At 51.8% G+C, this 20,694-nt stretch overlaps 1 protein-coding gene across 1 annotated transcript in view; it reads right to left on the bottom strand.

Moving 5' to 3' along the window:
• The window catches only part of TMEM121 (transmembrane protein 121), a 34,429-nt gene extending 14,268 nt beyond the window's left edge, over window positions 1–20,161 (bottom strand). Inside the window, exon 1 of the mRNA XM_069022843.1 lies at window positions 20,063–20,161. The gene's annotated coding sequence lies outside the window, so the exon portion shown is untranslated. The remainder of the gene's footprint in view (window positions 1–20,062) is intronic.
• Window positions 20,162–20,694: the final 533 nt, after the last annotated feature.

Here is a 20,694-nt window from a genome sequence, read left to right as displayed (position 1 = left end):
TCCTTTTCCACCCTCTGGCTGAGACCACCAATGCTCTCCCATAGAATCCACCGTGGCCTCATTAGGCAACCATTTCTCATTAGGATTCCTGGAAGCCCACATCCCCCTGGAAGCATGGGAGACCTGGGGGATCCTGCACTACCACAGCTCCAGGGGTGCCTGTCTGCTCTGTGTCCCTGTGCATTACAGCTCTTCTCTGTATTTACACACTTGCATGAAGTGAGGATGGCCCCGATCTGGGTGCTTAATTCCTGTGTAATTAGGTAGCCAGTACCTGCCACATCAAGCCTGCACCTTGTAGCCACCACCACGCTCAGCTCCTCCCTGTAGGGATGTCCCTATGTCCTGTGAAGCCCAGAGAGGCTGGGTATGAGCACAGAGGCCAAATATGGGACAGAAAATCATGAATTTCTGTGATCTGAGGGATGCAGCAGGAATTGTGCAACTGAGGGGGGGGATCCTCACAGCCCCTGGGCTGCTTTTGGCTGACACCACAGCACTTGTGCCTCCTTCCCCATTAGTGCCATTAGCTCTGTCCCACCCTGCTGCTCTCCCTGACAAGCGCTGGCCCAGGGATGGGGCATCACTCAGAGGTGATCTTGGCCAGCAGGGATGTATCCCTGCTTCAGGGAGATGCTCTTTGGCCTGCTTCCCTCAGCATTTTGCTTCAGCTCAATTTTGAGGGTTTCTTCCTGCCTTGGGAGCACTTCCCTGAACTCCCTTCTTTCCATACCTCTCTTCCTGGCCCCTTTGTGTGCCGCAGATATCACCCAACTCCTGTGTGATGGCTGGGGCTGGTGGCTGTCCACCTTGCCTGTCGTGCCAGATGGGGTTTTCCAACCACATCACTAAACCCTGACGTCCTGCTGGAGAAACAGAGGGATGTCCTGCCAGAGTGAGCTGGCCCAGCAGGACATGTTTTCCACCTCCTGGACTTGTTTGCCCACAAGAAGCGAAGGCAGCTCCAGCTTGCAGTGTGAGCTGAGGGGAGTACAACCCCCTCCAGTGCTCAGCCCTGCCTTGTGATGGGGTGGGGGTTCCTCTGACCCTCCAAACCTCCCTGGTCCTGGGCGGATGAGGAGCACACTGGTTTGAGTGTTCCTACAAGAATACTGAGCTACCTACGGCTTTTTGGGTGCATCTTTGTGTTCTCTTCCCGTGGAAAGCCGATTTCTTTGTGCTGCACTCCAAAACAGCTCAAGTACACTTGTAGGAGAGACTGCAGAGAGCTTGCTTTTCTCTCCTGTGAGCTGGAACACGAGTGACATTGTGCATGATGTTTGTGTGAGCTACACCCTGCAGGATACCCTGTAAGCCTCGGGGCCCGGGCTGTGGCAGGATGGGGAGAGCACAGCTAGATTCAGACTTGCACTAATTTGATCTCAGTTCAGCTTTGAACTGATTAGGACACACACAGTGCAATGTTGAATCACTCCAGTTTATGCCTAAATAATAACTATATACAGATTTCTGCTGAATGAATTACACATGTACAAACACACCCATTCTGTAAATTCAAACAAGGTCTTGAAACACAACTAACCATTCATCACCACACAAATCTGCCACTTCAGACTGCTGCTAATGCTGGGATTCCCCTTCTCTGCTGAGCAACAAGCCAGCCCTCCAGTTCGTACATGGCTCGGCCTACAGCAGCCAGCTGAGCATCAGCAGCAAGAAAACAATGCAGATAAGCAGGAAGGAAAGAAGGAACCTTGTACAATAAACACAGGGCACATCTGTCCCCTCCCTGCCACCTGATAGACATGCCACAGCAAACAGCAGCTCCTAGGAAGTCATCACTTATCCATGTCCTGCTAGACAGCATCTGCTGCAGGCAAGATTATGGATGGCCTGTTAGAAGGGGTCGTAGATGGTAGGTGTCATTTCTTCTGTCAACACATGGAGAGCTTGTATCTGCAGCTCCTGTTTGGCAATGGTGAGCTCCAGGGACAGGGAGGCTCCTCGATGTCAAGCAATACACATTTCTGTGGGCTGGAGATAACCCACAGCAGCAGGGAGCATTTTGGGATCCTGCAGCAAGAAACAGCATTACTCATTTTGGGCAGTCCCTGGAAAAGTCTACATTTTTGGTACAAACACTACGTATCAGGAACATGGAAGTGATTCATGAAGTCTAAGCTGAGCAAGGCCACTCCACCTTCCCTTCCTCTACTGCAGTGAAAGTAATAGAAAACAGATTTTTTTCTTTTTTTCATTATCTAGCTGGAAAAAAAACCCCAAAACTAAACAGTCCATGCTAGGGTCCTGTTCAGCTGTGGGCCCTGAACCTGACTCTTGCACTGCATCCCCAATTTACCCAGGAACCAGCTCATTGCCTGAGAGCACCCAGCAGCCAACAGGGTTTTGCTGGCAGCTGCTGCCTTCAGTTCTCTATATCCCTGCATACTAATATGAAATAAAATGGGATGGTAATTTAATCCTATGCCACTAGAAGCAAAGCATCACACAAGCCTGCTCATCCTCTCCTCTAAGTTTAGCCCAACAGTGTATTAAAAAGCTGCTACTGGATTCTTGCCAGCCCCTACTTAGCTAAACTACCTGACTCTGCAGAATAGCAGAAAATTCTCCACTCTGTGTTATTTTTGATCCTTGGGAGAACGACCCACATCTATCAGGGAACTTGACCCCCCACGGGGCCTGCAGGAAGCCAGTGTAATTTGGAAAAATGTGTGGAGTGACGAAGGCTTTCTTGTGACATTGGGCATGTTTCCTGCTGCCTGGAGCTGAGCTGCTGGAATCTCAGCTTGGAGCTCCTTCCATGCCTCCACTGCAAGCCCATACACAGTAATGAATAAATCTGTCCCTGCTCACTTATAAATAGTTTATAAAAGGTTCATAAATAATTTCTAGATGTTTTAATGAATAGTTAATCAATTGTTGCCGGGCCAAACAGGTCAGCAGATTTCTTATATCCATCCATTACAATGGCTGCTGATGAGCTTATAAGCATCAGTAGGACACCACAGATGTCTGTGATGGGCTTGTAGTGTCTATAAAGGGTTAATAAATAATTAATAAAGGATGTGGGTGCTCTTTTAATTAAAAGCCATAGAAGGCCATTGCAAAATGCATTCTTGGAAAGCCACGGGCAACACAGCAAGCAAACATCTGGACCTGGTTTTGTATCCCTGCCTCTGAGGAGCAAAGCTGGCAAAGAGGTGCCAGCCTGGCCCAGCAGGCAACCCGGCTGCCTGAAGTGCAGCAAATTTCCTTTGTTCAAGGCAATCCAGCTGATTCCAGACAAGCATGGGCTGTTCCTGATCCCCTCTTTGAGCCTGGATCCTGCACCAGGGAGCTCATCCCCCTCATCTCCAGCTGCTACAGAAGCATTCTCCATGCTCTGGCTGCCATGGGCAAGGTACCAGAAAGGCGGGGGACATGGATGCTTGGGAAAACAAGACAATTCCCATTTTGTGGGGCTCTGGCCTTGCACCTGTGCTCTTCCCTCCTCGGGGGTTTGGGGTGAGCTGCTTCTCCCCTGGCCTCAGCATCCCCTCTGCCCAGGGGGTGGGTGACACACGAAATGCCACACCGAGGAGCTGTGCTCTGGAGCACCACAAGGCAATTACATACTTGTGGTGTTTGGCCTCTTTAGCAGAGGCTCTTTATTATCATTAAGCACTGAATATTTCTGGATGATAAAAGCAATTAAGTGTAAAAAAAGGTAATGATCCATCCCATATTGCATCCAAAAGATATGAAAATCCCTCATAAAATTATCACCCTAGCACAGAATGGGACATAAGTATCTTTATAATGTAAGACAGAGAACTTTGCTTACAGTCAGAACATTTATAAGGCATTCAATTAGCCACTGGAGGGTTTCTTAGTATTACCCAATTCTCCACGAGCACGGAGGCAATTACAGGAGATTCTAACTTTTTAAAAGAAAGACAAAAGACAGGAGAATTTGGATAAAACCTGTTCCCAGGTTCACCCTGGAACACACATGCAGAGGAAATTTCATGCAGATCAGGCTTAATTTACTGCACAATTTAGCTCAGAGCCAGAGTGAGACTGTTCCTACTCCTTTGCTGGAAGATCCTTCTGCATGGCAAGGGGACCAGTACATGATGTACTGTGCTGTGAACTGGTCCTGAGGATGCTGGGGCAGGGTGCCATCCCTCATCCCACCACCTTTGCAATGTCCTCAAGCCCTTCAGCGGGGTCCCAATGCCAGCTGCTCTGGAGTATCCATCATGGGGACCCCCATCTCCTGTTCCTGGTCTGTGGGTGCTGGCAGTGGGTGTCTGTGCCTTCAGCCTGTGCTGGCCCAGGGTCACTCAGCCCCTGCACACTCCCCCATGCATGACTGTGCGATGCTGCCGTGTCCAGGGACTCATTTAGGTTGGAAATAAGGTGTGTATCTGTAACGGGCAGTTAATGGTGAGGGTAATCAATCACAGCAGCAGATTAGCCAGGGACATGATGGATTTCCTGATTCTGACACCTTTAAATCACGATCAGTTTCTCCTTCCAGAACTGCTCGGGCTGAGCCAGAAGTGATGGGCTCAGTGATGCATCACCCAGTCAAACCTCCCCACAAACTGGTGCTGTGGTGGGAGCCCCCCTTCACATCCACCTGCCACAGGGTACTGGGGCTCTCCTGCCCTGGGAGAGGGCAGCAGCAGGAGGAGAAACTCTCCCTGCACCAGGGGCTTTGGGCGCTTCCTCCTGATTTATATTTTGAGAACATTTCAATGGATCAAGGTGTCAGGTCTGTAGTGCTGCCAGGAAACACTATTTTCTTTTAATAAGGAGAGAGCAGCAGGTCATTTTATCTGCTCTGCTCCTCCAGTGGGGAGGTAGGGCTGCACATTTCCAGCACCAGCACCTCTCTTCTCCTTTCAGGGTGGCTGTGACAGCCCTTTCCCCCTCACCAGGAAGGCTGCAGCATCCCAGCACAGCCCCTTCCCTGCAGCTTCTGAGGATCTACAGCCCCCTACACATTCCTGTGGGTGCTTACTTCTCCAGAGCTGCTCCACACCACCATGGCCTCACACAAGCACCAGTGGCTGCTCCCAAGCAGTTGTGCTCCCCATGACAGACGTGTTGTGAGTGGCTTCACCATCAAGGCAATACTCTCTAAAGGGATCCAAAGCCATGCCTTTCACTTTGCTTTTGGCTTCCGAGCCTGCAAGCCTGGCTTGGCTCACAGGCAGAGCCTTGTCTCCAGCCACCAGCGCCAGACACTCCTCACTGGCTGCCAGTGCAAGCCAAAATCCTCCCGCAGCCGCACGTCAGCCTGGTGCCTTCCAAGGCAGCAGGGACCACAAGGCTCCTGGTGCAACCATGGGGGCCACCAGTCCCACACTCACATCCCAAAGGTTGCGGGCAGGCAGAAGCATCACGGGGAGCAGCTGTGAGAGCCCCAGCGTGGCTGTGGTTGTGGGGTGTCCTCAGGGCCCCTCACAGCCGGCTGGCACAGGCCGCTGTGAATCACTGCATGGTTGGGAAGGAATGAGACAGGCTCCTGCTGACACCACCCTGCTGCTGCACATCCAAACTCTTCCTATAAAACCAGCCCTGGTGGAGGAGTCTGGGCTGTTCCTAGGATAAAGTGTGCGGGGGAAGGAAGCAGCACGAAAAGGTGAAGTGAAAGTTAATACAGCTGCATAAATGAACTCGGACACCACACAGGGAGGATGCAGGAAAGCATAATGCCAGAAAGGACTTTTATTTTTTTCCTGAAAAGCAAAGCTCTTCACTACTTTTTCCAAACACTTGGAAAGCCTGAGCATACCATGACTCCCTTAGGGCATTCCCTCACAACCTCTGACATTCTCCACTCTCTCTCTCCGAGGGTATCAGACAAAGGGCGTGCACACTGGTGAATCCCATGCTGCAGAGCATTTTGATGCTGCTGTTTTGCCAGCACTGAGATCACTACAGCAGGGCCAGCTGTGGCCAGTGAGGGAGGCAGGGCTGCGGGCAGCATCCCCTGCCAGCATCCCCAGGGCCTGACACCCATCAGCATTTCATTCTATCCAGTTGATCCCAGTCAGCACTAAAGCCATGCTTTGGCATTTCTTAGCTGCTGCTGCCCAGACAAATCACTCTGTGTGTAATACAGCAGGGCTGGGTGCCCGTGCTGCCTTCCCTGTGCTCAGGTGAGGGAGGGAAGGATTGTGAGTGTGCAGAGAGATTCCCCACTGAGACAGCAAGTTCTGCCTCTTGGGGCACTTGCATTCAGAAAAAAAATAGGGGGGGAAAGAGTATGTTTACAAATATATATATTCATACCTATATGTATGTCATTATGCTAACTCATGGTGAGACAAAGTGGATTGGCCACAGTCTTGACGCGCTAAAATTAGGTTTTATGTAAAATAAGTATTTGCTTCATGTAGGGCATGTTGGTATTAAGATTTATTTTCATCCTGGCTTGTATTACTGCTTGGTATGATTGGGCAAAGCCTAGGGCACATGCATATCGTTTCCATTCATAACATCTACATGGATTCATGACCTTGCTAGTGAGCTGAATTGCCTTGCAATCTTTTTTCCACTGCAGAAAGCTTAACAACCGTATAAGTCTTAGAGCAAAAAGAGACCCCATGTATTTGCTCTGCAAGAAGAGCTCTTGAATGGAGTTGTAGGAAGCAGGGAAAGCATCACAACAACACCCTAACACTCATTACCCATGTGGGCTCATTTCCACGAGTAGGTCCCCTCGTGTCTGTGGGACTAACAGTGGATGCCAGGGCAGCAAATGTTAGTGGAGTGCTTGCAGAAGCTCCAGGACAGCCCCTGACTTTCCCAGGGAAAAAAAATTCCAGTGAGTTTATTTACTTCAACTCTTTAACTAAATGCCTTTGGCAAAGGCACTTCACCGTTATGAAGAAAGCATAAATTGAATGCTTACAAACGTGTGTGTGAGGGCCCCCGTGCTCCTGCAGCAATAGAAATGCTATTGCCATCAACAGGTGGAAACAGTGAGTTAAATAATGACTTTTATGTCCCCTGGGGCTTTCCTGAGGAACGTTCCCTCGCTGTGGCTGTCGTGGGGATACAGCGTTTACCTCATGGAAACAAAAGGTCCAGCGCTAACAGCAGCCAGGAACTAAGGCTGCCCATGGGGAGCAAGGAGAGGAGACAAGAACAGCATGGGAAGAAGCACCTGCTTATCTGCATAGGATGGGAGAACAGGCACAGTTTGGTTCCTGCTGCAGAGGAGCAGGGATGATGAGATGCACTGTGAGCACCAGGACACTGCTGAGAAACGAAACAGCTCCCTTCAAGAGACTTCTGCTCATCCTTAAGAGAAAAAACTCCTGACTACAGATGGGAAAGTCACAGTTAGTTTAGTAGAAGGAAGATGTAGGTTTATAGAAGGCTCAGACAGGGAGAGAGATGCATGAAGGACTGGCTAAAGCCCTAGGTTTCTGGGGTCAAGGCTGAACTGTGACACCCTGATGCAGGTGAGCCACTGAAAAAGCCTGGCCCAGCATTTGGAAGAACTGGGATCACTGGCTCAGCTGAGAGACCAGGAAGTTTGTAATAAAAGGACCACACTGAGGGTTTGTTATACTTCTCCCTGAGAGTCATTTTGGAGCACTGCTGCTGGAGACAGCAGTGCTGCTGGGAGTGGTAAGAGTTTTGCAACGGGCTGCTTTCCAGGCGGAGACTGAGGTGCAGATGCTCAAACCAGCTCTGCTTGGATGTGGCTGGAGCAGGATTTTTATGTGCCAGTTACAGAACTGACATGAGGAAATGCTGCTGTTGTTTGCTTTTTAAGAAGAAAGAATGTTATAAGAAAAGCCAGCTGTAGAAAGTAAGCTTCTCTTGGATGCTTGTGGAGCAATCACCACTGGCTTCATTATAATTAAACAGAAAGGTAGGAAAAACAGGCTGGTAAGTGAGGGCTTCATCCTGAAGAGGAGAAACCACATGAAGGGATCTCCAGCCTCTTCCACATGAGTACTTTTGTCTGCTTTGGCTTATTCCCCACTTCCCCAAGGAGATGCCAGGATGCAGCACCCAGGGCACCAGAGATATGGGCTCTACAACCCCAGAAGCCTTAGGCCACAGACCTGCTATTGCCTGCCATGTCCCCTTCCCCTCACCCCACTGTCCTGGGGCTGGGGGCTCCCTGCAGGACACTGTGCCCTTGCCTCCCAACTCCGCTGGAACACATAAGCACCGCTTCATCTCATACACGTGGCTTTCTAAAAACATACGTGGTGTTCCCTCACAAGTGTCAGTATCGACCTTCACAGCTGCCATGGTGATGAGCACCACAGAGAAGCCTATAAATAACATCAGTGTGCCACACACTGGCCCTTTTATGAGCCCCACTCTTCTTGATTTACTTATATGTAAGATATTTTACAGGACAGCCCAATTAAGCATGACAGATGGCTGACGACGAATTCCCAGTGATGACTTGCAAACACTTTGTTTTAAACCAAATAAAAGGATGCAGGAGACCAGTAGAAGCTACTGGTGTGATTTTGTACTACCCTACAACCTCCCACTGGAGAATACCCCAGTGGAGGAGGTGGGCAGAGCTCACCAGGCTGCACCAGGCTGAAAGTTTAGGAGGGTTCCTTAACTCCCCTGCGGCGTGCGTAGGGCAAGCACTCAGGGCAAGCACTCCCAGGGAGTTTCTAGGATGCTACAAGAACCCTGCTGCCTGATCACACACATTTTGTCTACAACTTGATCTGAGCAGGTGGCTCTGCTGTCGATGGAATGCAAAAGTGTGGTCGGTCACCCTGTGCTGTACAGTGGCCATGAATTTTATGGGGGGCCACTGTGGAACTGAAAGTCCTTGCTCAGGGGTACTGTGGTGGCATCAGCACTCACTGTGCATCCAAACTCAGTCATTTTGCCTGCAGCCAGGCTGCTCATCCAGGCTTCCACCACTTCTTCCAAGATACGCACTCCTCACCCAGCATCCACTGAAAGTAATGCTTTGCTTGGCAGTTTTCACCTGACACTCTGCCATCCCAGGCAGTAGTTTCTATATTCCAGATAAGCAACCGAGATCTAAAACAGAAGACCCAGGGCTTGCATGGCATGTCTCTCTCAGCCCCTGACGAGTCATAGCTATCCTGGGAAAGCCTCTTTCACTCTCTGGACCCGCTTCCATTTTCTCTCCCGAACAAATGAACAGCCATGATAGACGACCCTCATCCCACAGCTACTCGAGCCAGACAATTTTCCCAGCTTGATGGCATCTTTCTTATGCTCCTCCTGTGCACTCCTGTACCTCCAGGTCAGGGGAGAGCATTCCCAGCAGATACAGGTGAAAAAAAGTTATTCACTGTAGAAATTATTGAAGTTGCTTTCTATGTTGCTCTCTGGGCAAGGCAGTGACTGGATCCTGCCTGAGTTCTCTGTGAGGCAGGGGCAAGAAAGGCCCCATGGCACATGGGGAAAAATACAGGTTCCTCACTTACAAATAAACACAACAGCATTTTTTCAGCTCTTTATGGCTGGAGCCCAGAACTTGATTCAGGCCCAAATATCCATTTTCCAATTTTTGATACTGGATGATTTAACAATATTGAGGAAGGCAGAGATCTCATAAAATCACATTCAGTCACCTGAAAATGCAATTTCCCCACAATTTTTCAAACAGAGGAAGTTTTGATCGGCTGTGGTTTGATGTTGAGTTGACACCTGAACCCAGGTGGCTGGAAGGTTAATGAAGAGCAATGAGTCCCAGTAGTCACCTATACTACCCAGGCTCTGTGATTACTTGGCTTCAGGTTTATAAATTCCCCCCAAGTCCACATTAAGGCTGTCAATTCTCCAGTCCCATTCAGCATTTTATCCTTTTATGTCTGCAGCATTTTTCTCCATTCTTTACTCCCTTTTCCCTGCATGGTTTTATTTTTCTTGGCATTTTCCTTTTCCAAGGAAATGGAGCATAATGCAACTTCACAAAGTTCTTTTGCAACTATAAATTTCCTATACTCCCCCTGCTAGACTTGGTGTGAAGGAGTTCAAAGCAATGCTACTCTCGTGAAGTTCCCGTGAATTTGAGGCAAGATCCATTTAGGACTGCAAGGATTCATTGCCAAAGCCTGCTTATAAGGAGGACAGAATTAATTATGAGGTTATTAGCCCCACCATGACCTCCACCCTGAGCGAGAGAGGCACAAGCAATGCCCAGGGTCTAAGGGCACATGATGCTACCTGAGGTGAAAAACTGCTGGTTATTAGTTTGGATGAGTTGTGTAGCTGCAGAAAATGTGGGAAGATCAGAAAACCAAGAAATCAAAGGAGGAACCAAAGAAAACACGAGATTGATTTCTGTCACGGAAATAAGAACTGAACAAACCAGTGATTATATTGCTGTAACTAGCAGAGGGATGGGGAGGAGTGGAAGGAAGAGATTCCCATTACCAGGGAGCCCAAGGTGGTTTGCTGCTGCGCTGCACACTGAAAACCAGCAGTCATGCTCCCCGAAATTTAAGACACGTCAAGGGAACTCAAACAAGAGTAAATGAGAAGCTGGATATTTCACAAAGCAATTAAAAGAAAGCTTCAAAACAGGAGCCAGTAGCTCCACAGGTAAATTAATTACATGGAAGCTACCCAGGAAAAGGATGTGTAGCAGCAGCATAAACTTCAGTAGCACCCCTGGTGAGCGGTACCAGCAGACTGAGGAGCCAAAGTGCACAGGGCAAGGGGAGGTGCTGCTCAGCAGAGCCACGATGCAGCAGGTTCTCTTGGAAATGCAGAAAACCAGGGAAGCTGTTGCCAGCCAGGATCTTGCTTGCAAAGGCAAACTTCAGCAGGAGCTTAAAATCCAGCTCCAGAAGAGAATCACGAGGTTACAGTCCACAGCAGGGAGCGCTCGCTTGGACACAGAACTTGACCAGCCTTAGCATGAGGTGCTGCTGGCACATCTACAGGAATTTCCTTTGCTTTTTAAATGCAGGCATGCAAGTCCACAAGGGGCAACCCAGGCTGTCCTACCTTTAATAACTCAAGAACTCAGGACCTTTAATAATAAAGTTGATTTCGGACTACAATTTAACCTTGCTGGGTAAATGATGGGCAAGGGCAAGGCGTGGCTATAAAAAAAGCAAACCTGCATCTCCTGGCTCTGCTGTTGTTGCAGAAATGAACCCACAGGGAACAGAAAAGTCATCCCAGGGCAGCAGCAGTGGCAGCTGGAGCTATTTGCTAATTGCTAAGGACAACCATGGACCTGCCATTTGCTTGCTGCCTTGCTGTGTCTGGTGTGTGGGAAGGGTGAGGGCACGCTCGCACTCCGCCTGGTTTGCAAACAGCACAGGGGGAAAAGTTCAGCTGGAATTCTTCAGCTGGAAAAAAGCAGCTACATATGAGGATTAGTAACACAGCTTTCTTCTTAACTGGAGCTACTAGCAAGACTCCAGAGATGTGCTTGCCTAAGCAAGTAATGCTATGAGCCATTTAATGGTGCTGGCCCAAAAGCACCTGGAGCCTGTAACATGCTGGGGAGTGAGCAAGGCCAGAGTGCCTCCGGCACACACAGCCCCTGCTCCCAGCTATTCCAGCAGGGTATAAACACCAGGAATATGGCATGGCCTGAAAACACATGTGTCCCCATCTACTTGTTCAACAGCCAGTGCAGTGCTGGGACATGGAGAGGCTTCTTTCATTGGGGGGGGCACAGTGTTCCTCTGAACCTTCCAGCCCTGAGACCATAAGAAGTCTGCATGTTTCCAAGTTGCTCATCTGTTTGTTCACTCCAGCCTCACAACCTGAGCGACCCACTTTGTCCCAGGGAAGCTGAGGATTTGTTCCCTCCCTGGGTGCAAGGACCTGGATCCGCATCCAGATGCTTCCTATGGGAGAACACAAATGTGTGATGGGCTCATGAGAAGCAACAAAGATTTCCTTATGTATCCCAAACATCAAATCCATGTTCAAAGCAGGTTCTCTGTGGATGCTCTGCACAGCTGGACTCTCACATGGGTTTGTCTGCAGAGCTGTCACAGTCTGAGCCTCTGCTTTGCAGCCAGATTTTTGTATTCTGTGCTGATTTCCCAAGGGTCTTCATTTGGGCTTATCATCCCCACAGGGATCAATAGGACTGCAGCTGCTGTCCTAGCATCTGCAGCCAGCTTTGCTGAGCAGCAGTGTGGTCTGCTGGATAAAGCAGGGGCTGGGAGCCAGGAGCACTGAAAGCCAGCCCAGCTCTGCCAGGAGCCCCTGCCGAGGGCTCAGTCAAGCCAATCGGTGTCCTCAGAGACATCCAAGGCATGTCCCAGCTGGGCATTGACACCGGTGACCTCGTGTCTGCCTGATCAGCAGGGAGAGCACTGAGGAGCCCCATGGGCCCAGCAGGCAGAGGAGAGCAGGCAGTGGTCTACTCCCTCCACATCCCACCCCAACTCTTCCCTTGGCTCTGACTTGTTGTGAGTCTGAGTGCTGAAAGTCTGCAGCATCCATGGCCAGGATCAAGTGAGAGGAATGTAATTAAAACAGCCAGTGTAGGCCTGCATTGTGGCAATGGGCAGGTGGCTGGAGATACCTCCTCTGCCCCAACTCCACAGCCAGTGACACGCTTGGGAAGGAGTCCTGCAGAGAAGCCTGGTGGCTGCAGAGCCAAGTGCTGCTCGCTAACAGAGCCCTTCCAATCCCCCTGAGTGCCTCTGGCCTTTGCCAACCTCTTCCTCGAATTACAATTCCATGGAATTACAGGTCCAACAGCAGGCTGGAACAGCCATACCAGAGACCAGTAGCCATCTAAGATGATGCGGACCCATAACTCTGGGTTAAAATCTTGATTAGCATCAGCTGCATTCCTTTTTGTGGTGATCCTGTGATCCACAACTGGTGCACACTTCATGTTTTGAACACCACCTTCTAAATATCTGTATTAATGCCTGCTTGTCCTCCTTCACTCTCTGCTTCGTGGTCACTGTGCTCGGACATGCAATACAGGCATTGCCCAGCACAGGGATTCAAGCCTGAATAGCAGCAACAAAAGCTCTGTTAATACAACCAGATAACGATGCCATCCTAACCCCTTCGATCTGGAGGAGCCAGACCCACAGGAAAGTACCCTCATCCCCCTGATCACTGCACAGAGCCACAAGCTCAACATCACCTGTGGTGCCACTGGAGCCAGGCTGACCGGCACATTTCCCTGCTACCACGCTCCTTCAGCTGTAATAACACTCCAGTGGAAAAATTATGGATGTACTTTGCCAGGTGCCTGTGTTTGCAGTGATGGATTCTGCATCTGGTTATTAGCCTCTTGCAAAAGCTCAGTGTTATCTTGCATGGAATTAATATGAAGTTAAACAGCTGTTGATAACTTATCTCCCATTATCCACAACTTCATTCAAGGCCAAAATTTACTCACATTCCAGAAGCATTGCTGTTTTCCCAATGACACTGTTTGTGGAGTCAAATGAGAGCAATTTTTAATAGGTCTTAGGTATTTAGAGGGCGGTGTTACCCAAGTGCCTCCTAATCCTGAATGTGAGACACAAGAAAACTCTGCAGGAGTCCAAGGCCTGGACATGGTGCACAATCTGCAGAGGAAACCTAATCTGGAGGAAGAAACCTGACTGGGGGAGGAAACCCAGCTTGGGGAGCATCTCCTGCAGGTACACAGGTGCTGGCCCAAACTTCCCACCTCCTGCATTCTGCACCCACCACTTGCCATGCTGCTGTTTCTCATCCTTCCTCCCTCAGAAGGCAGATCAGCCATAGGCTAGCAGGTACCAAAAGGTCCCAGCCATCAGTGTGACCCTTTCCCTTCCCTTTTTCATCCTCTGATTCAATCAAGGCATCAGAAGAGACATCCCCTGCCGCTTCACTCCATCATTCAGACTCCTGTAGGTAGGCTACTCTCAGCTGAAAAAAAAAATTCTCTGGGTTTTCACTGTGGACACTGCCAGGAGTGTGTCAGTGGTTTGCTTCGTGGTATTTTTCCAGGGAGTCCATTCTCTTCTTTATTACTTTTACTGATGCTATAACAGTATGGTAAAGCCTTAGGCAGACTGAGACCCTGCTGTGCCGGACATGGCAGAAGCAATGATCAGAGAGCAGAATTTGCATCCGAAAAAATAAGATCTCTGCAGTATAACTTTTCCCACCTCTATCAAAAGGACTGGGGTGGAGACTGCACATTCTAGGAGGAGTTCCCAAGCACTTCCCATCTGCACAGGACCTGCCATGCACACAGCTCCTGCTGTCCCTGCCTCAAGTTATCAGGTGTGAAGGCAGTTTCCCCGTGAGCTACACAGCCTGGGCTCCGCTCACAACCTCTCCTCTCCTCCACACCACCGCTGGTCCACACTGTAATGAGTAATTAGACCTTGGCGACCACTGGGCTGTTTTACGATGCCACTGGAGTTGGTGGAGTCAGCAGAGCTGAACCCCTGATCTGTAAACAAGTGGCAGCCCTTGGAATGGCCAAGGACTGGCAAGAGACCACAGCTAATGCTAAGTCTAAGCTGCAAGTGGCAGGTACATTTTAAGTGTGTCCCCTGACTCAGTACCCAGCTGCGGTGAGTTTATAGCCTTTGATACTGTTACATTAATCATAAGGAATCTCCCAGTTCCTTGGAAACACAGCGACAAGCTCTCCAGGGCTGGTTTCAGTGGTTTTATTCCTAGGTAATAGCCCTCTCCCTCATTTATAGCTATGTCTAGACACATAGTGAGGAAGGTGCTATAAACACTTGATGGAAAAACCCTGTCTACCTCCTAATTCCTGCATTTCACATCCCGACCATGCACTGAGTACATGGTTGTAAAGTCTGTGCTCACACAACTTCCCATGCCACCAGCCCTGTGCAACAGCAGCTTGCTGTCCCTGGCACGGGAACACACAACTGGCCCAGCCCGGAGGGTTCCCAGGGGCTGTTTGCTCAAGTCCTACAGTCTGCCTCAAGAAAATGGCCAGGTGGGAAGGCAAGAAGGAAGAGGTGCTGCAAATCCCCTTGGGAAGCTGCAGTAGGGGCAGCACTGCTGCTCGTGGCATTTCTCAGCAGTGCCCTTCCAAGCACTCTCTGACCAGGCAGGACAGTGTGAAGAGGGAGAAATCAAACTCACACACAAACAAGAGGAAAGAGAGGACGTGTCTATTCCTTTGGGGAGGAATGCTAATTCCTTATCAATCAAAACCAAGAAAATTAACATAATGGGATGAAATCCTATCATGTTCAAGGCCTCTATGAAAGTCAAAAAAGTGTTTACTAAGTTTAAAGACTGTGTTTAATTCCAGTGGCACTGCTCCAGTTATACCTTGTACAGAGGGACCCTGACTACCTATTTTACATCTCCCCGGGGCACTTGAAATAACTGAGGCCTCTGAGGAGGGTGAGAGTGGCCAGGGTGAGTATATGCTGAAGCCTGGGGTTGACCCATTGTCACATCACAGGGAAGGAGAATTCAATCACAGCCCCGTGGCTGTGATGTTGACCAGGACCAAGCACACAGGGGAAGGGGCTTGGGAAGGGGCTGATAAGCAACATCACACCTCAGCCATGGAATCATAGAAGCATAGAATCATTTAGACTGGAAAAAGCTGCTAAAATTGTAGAGTCCAACCACTAACCTGACACTGCCAAATTCACCACTATGAAGTCCCTAAGAGCCACATCTACATATCTTTTAAATCCCTCCAGGATGGTGACTCAACCACTTCCCTGGGCAGCTGTTCCAGTGCTTGACAATCCTTTCCATGAAGAAGTTTTCCCTAATATCCAACCCAAACCTCCCCTGGCAAACCTTGAGGCCATTTGCTCTTGCCCTGTCACTTATTACCTGGAAGAACTGGGCAACTCCCACCTTTTCACATCCTCTTTTCAGGTGGTTGTAGAGAGCCATAAGGTCCCCCCTGAGCCTCCCTTTCTCCAGGCTGAGCCCCGCAACTCCCTCAGCTGGTCCTCATCAGACTTGTGCTCCAGACCCTTCATCAGCTTTGCTGCCCTTCTCTGGACTTGCTCCTGCACCTCAATGTCCTTCTTCAAGTGAGTGGCCCAAAAATGAATCCAGACAAAGCAGAGAGGCAGCCAGGGACCAATGGTGAGTGAGCCAGTGACCTGCCTGGGGTGACTCTCCTGCCAGCAAAGGTGGTGATGCCAGTTGTTGTTGATTATTTTTCAGCTCTTGTGTGCACGCACTGCACAGCACTTGGAGCCTTCAAGATAAAAGGTACTTTCACCAGCACTTCAGTGGCTTGTTTCCTATTATAGGTCTGGTTTTGACACTCCCCCACCCTCTTATCTAACTTTCTCTACAAAGCTTTTCTCACTTTTTCATCTCTCTTCTGTGGTCCCTAGCCAGGGAAAAAGCAAAACAACAAAAACAATACCAAAACCGTATTTATTTCCTTTTTGGAAAGCTTGAGTTTAGTCAGACAGTGATCTGGAGACAGGAGACTTTCATAAAGGTGATTCTATAACAAAGAAATATGCATACTTTGCTATAAACTCCTCTCTTCAAAATGGCTTGGTACTTAAGGAAAAAAGGCCTTTGTTTTTTCTTTTTTTGTTTTTAACGAGCCGAGTGAATGTTTTAATTAAGTTGGATAGAAATTTTCACAGTTTCTTGATGTGAAAATGTGAGCCTGTAAGAGTCGCCTTTGATGCTTGAGTTACGTTTTAAACACTTGATGAGTCCTGCAGAGCTGTTAATCCTTTTAGCATAGCTAATAGCTGTTGCTGGAGTGCTCCTGAAATCCTGCTTTGTTTGTGTCTTCTGGGCTGGAGGCTCCCTCCGGAATGGCAGCAGTCCACCCTGGAGCTGTTTGCAGGAGCTCCCCACACCACTGAGGACACCTGAAAACCCCAGGGCTGGTGGGTGGATCTTTGATGGGAGCCACGGGAGTCTTCCCACGTATATAACAGGGTGATGCTGGACAGCTCCAGCATCCACTTGCAGGAATGCAGAAAACCCAGTGTCATTCCGGAGTTGTGCCAGGGGGAGGTCAGAGGAATTTATGAGCCCCACTCCTCCCCATCACCCTTCTGGATGGGTCACCTGCATGAAGTGGTGCAGCAGGAGCTCAGGAATGGCGCCCCGACCCTGCACTCAATAGTGGAGCACACACCGCAGTCTGTGTGTGCCATCCCCTGCTGTGTTCAGTGTTGCTACCTTAAAATAAGGCTTTTCATTATCAAATATTTTGTGTTCAGCTCTCTCCAGATTTGGCAAGCCACCCCACACCTTGTAAACAGGCTTTCCTCTGCTCTCTAGCTCTGGATTTGCTTGAAGGATAGGTAGCAAACGGACTTTGGGGAAATGCAAATGCCTTCCACAAAGGATGCTGCAGGGAGAGATGAAAGCCAACTCCATTTGCATTAGTTCTGTAACTGGATGTTTTCCCTCTCCCGTTTAGACTGTAGTTCACACACACACACATTTTTGCCACTAAGCTATTTGTTGTCAGCTGCTCCTCCCAGGAGTTTTGAAGAAATCCCCATTTACACACAAAGTTACTTGTCAGGGCACCAGCAGTGAGCTGCACAGGTAAAAGGAGCACCCCTGGAGCTGGGATTCAGCAGAGCCCTGCCATGGCCTTTTGGGCCAGTGCCACCTTGCTCTATACCCCTGTGCACAAAGGAGGACACCCCAAGCCTGCAGCAGGACCCGCAGGACCCTCCTGCCACCACCCCCAGGCAGCATTGCTGTCAGGATAGCTACAACAAAACCAGCAGGTTGATGAGCTCCAACTCCATGCACAGGACGTGCTTTTAGGTGTCCCACAGCAAAATAGCAATCCGTTCATTAAAACACTAAAGCAGACACAGGAAAGCACTCTCTCTCTGGGTCCATGTGCTAAAGAACAGAATAAGCAGGGCTGTCTCCCAGGTGGGTGTGTGTACACAGCACTCCTGGGGATGGGTATTCATCCCACTGTTGCTGCTGCCTCTCCACAGCAAGGGCCCAGAATCTCCACCGGGTTTCCTCTGAAGAGCTCCTTGGAGAGCCTGCAGTGCACAGCAAGGCACCCAGAGCCGGATGAGGACACGGGGAAGCAGCACTGGGGACTCAGCGCCAGACTAGAGCTCCAGCTGAGACGCTGTGCCAAGCCATGCTCACTTCCCTCAGCACATCACTCTGAGACCCTCCTCCACCATTTGCACGGATTTTTGTATATATTTCCCTTATTATCTTTTAAAGGGAGCAGGGGAAACCTCGCTGGCAGCAACCAGAGGAGTTTAAGAACAGTTATGCTCAGGCAGCCTTTGAAGCCACTGAGGTAAATGGGATGGGGCTGGAGATCCTAGTATGGCTAGCATCCTAACCAGAGGCATTTCTGGCTTAAACAGGCAGCCAAACATCTGTTTTCATTCTAACAGCAAGAGCTTTGCATTGGGAAACAGATAAAAACCCAGGGAAACCGATAAAAATCTGGTTTATATTCAGCCCCGTCTACTGTTGGTTGCGGCAAAACCCATAGAGAGCCCTAAAACTGCAGAATCTGTGCTTATTTCACCTTATGTCAGTGATGCTCGGGAGAAGGGGATTTCTGGAGGAGGATTTTTGCACACAGCAATCAGACTCTTGTACTCACATCCATTCTTGCAGATAAACCCAGGGCACCCTTTGCCACACAACAGGCACCTGGGGGAAGCCCAGTGCCACCTGTGATCTGTAGCCACAAGGTGGGCACCCCGCAGGCAGGATGCAGCCCGACTCAGCACCAGTGCTGGCAGAGCAAGGAGCTGTGCAGGACCCGTGGGGCACAGCAAGCCTGGGAGATGTGGAGGGGATCGTACTGGGACTTGTGGGCATCACTGCGGGCCTCTGTGAAGGGGGCTCACAGCTAGAGGCATCCAAATTCCTGGCATAAATCACGACGGGACACCTAAAACCTCGTGCCAGCTGCCCGGCTGCCCAACGAGAAGTGTGACAACGGCATGTCCAGAGCGAGGACTCCAGATCTGACATCTCTCCAGAGCAGGAGCACAGGACCGGGCTCCTCAGGCGATGCACTCGGCTGAGCACACCTTTCCTTTCGCAAGGCAGAGCCACAGATCGATGCCCCCACGCCCATGGGAAGTCACAGCTCAGCCGCACAGCCCGTCTGCACGACCGATGGTGACAGTCTGCCACCGTGCAGGGAAAAGAGGGAAGAGGCTGCAAACAGGGATCTTCCACGCACAGGGAAGCACCCCGGTAAAATCCGCCCCCGACAGCAGCGGCAAGGCAGGACCCCCAGCAGTACCCACGTCCCCTGGTGCACATCAGGGCTGCAGGTGGGCAGCGCCCCTGCCACCGGGCTAGGAGAGGGAAAGTCTCTCTCAGAACATGTTTGGCACTCAGGGAAACCTGCCCCCTCCTCATGGCCCCGGCTGTGCCACCTCGCCCATGGGCTATGTCCCCTCTCCCACACTCGCGTTCTGAGGTCGACTGCAAAGGGGACGTGTTTCCAAGGTGGAAACGGGAGCATCTCGAGCCTCCCCAACACTTAGCCCTGCCAGGAGGCTGGAAGGAATCCCCGTTCCCTGCGGAGAACCGAGCTCCAGCACGATGCTCATCCTCCAGCCAAGGCCTAGCGGGGAGCATCCCCGGGAGCGGGACGGACCCCGCGGGGCGAGACACCCGCACCCTGAGCAGCGGCAGGCTCCGGGTATGCCCTTCGGGGCTCCCCCGTCCCACGGGTCCCTCTCGGAGCTCCCATCCCGAGGCCAGGCTCCCCGAAGCCAAGTTTGGTCCAAGAGCAACAGAAGCTTCTCCCACACCAGCCCGAGCAGCCGGCTCCGCTCTCCCCTCACCCCTGGCTGCGTACCCCGGCTCCTCGCCACTGCGGCCGGTCCCGAGCGGGATCCCGGCCCTCGCCGTTGTCCCGCCGGAGGGCTCGGCGGGTTCGGGCGCAGCGGGGAGCGGAGGGGAGGACGAGCGGCCGGCGGAGGGGCGCAGCCGGGGGCAGCCCCATCCCTGCAGCATCCGCTGGCGGAGCGGCGAGGGGGCGAAAGCGGGAAGCCGGTGCCCGGTGGGACCGCAACGGGGGAAACTTGCGCCGCGTCCAGAGCCCGGCGAGACGATACCGCGGCGGAGGAGGGGGGATGCTCGGCGCCGCGCGGCGGGGGCGGCGAGGCCCCCGGGTGCCGCCGGCGTGCCTTACCTGCCGGGCCGCTCCGGAGGCTGCAGTCCGCGCCGTAAATCCGTGTGCCGGCTGCGGAGCCGGGTGCGGCGCCGGGCGGGCGGGCGGGTGCCCCCACCGGGGCCGAGGAGCCCCGGCCGCCCGGCGCTCAGCCCCGCGGCGCCCGCCGCCCCCGCCGCGCTGCCCGCCGCCCCGCCTCGCCGCCCGCCGCCCCGCCTCGCCGCATCGCCGCCGCTGCCGTCGGGGGCTGCGGCCGCCCCGCCGCCGCTCGCCGCCCCGCGCCGGCCCCGCGGCCCCGCGCCGCGCTCCGCCGTCCGCGGGAGGCGCGCTGGGGGCGGGCGGGGGGCGGCGCGGCGAGGGGGCCGTGCCCACCGCCCCTCCGCCCCGCGCCGCCGCCGCCGCCGCTGCGGGCACCGGGAGCCGCCGGGAGGGGCCGGCGCCACCCCCGAGCCCGTCGCTCCGGCCGCAGCACCCGGGCGCAGCCCCGTCCCCCGGGACCCCCTATGCCGGGAACCGGGGGTTCTTCCACCGCCATCCTGCAGCCGGGGTCCCCCATCCCCGCTCTTGGCACCCGGGAGAAAACCCGTCCTCCGGAATCCCGTTCTTTTGTCGCTGGGTCAGGGACTTGTCCAAGACCTCAGGATAGCCGAACC

Source organism: Aphelocoma coerulescens, chromosome 8 (assembly GCF_041296385.1).
Source record: "Aphelocoma coerulescens isolate FSJ_1873_10779 chromosome 8, UR_Acoe_1.0, whole genome shotgun sequence".
NCBI lineage: Eukaryota > Metazoa > Chordata > Aves > Passeriformes > Corvidae > Aphelocoma > Aphelocoma coerulescens.
The sequence above is the reverse complement of the archived record's forward strand: the minus strand, read 5'-3'. Positions and strand labels throughout refer to the sequence as shown.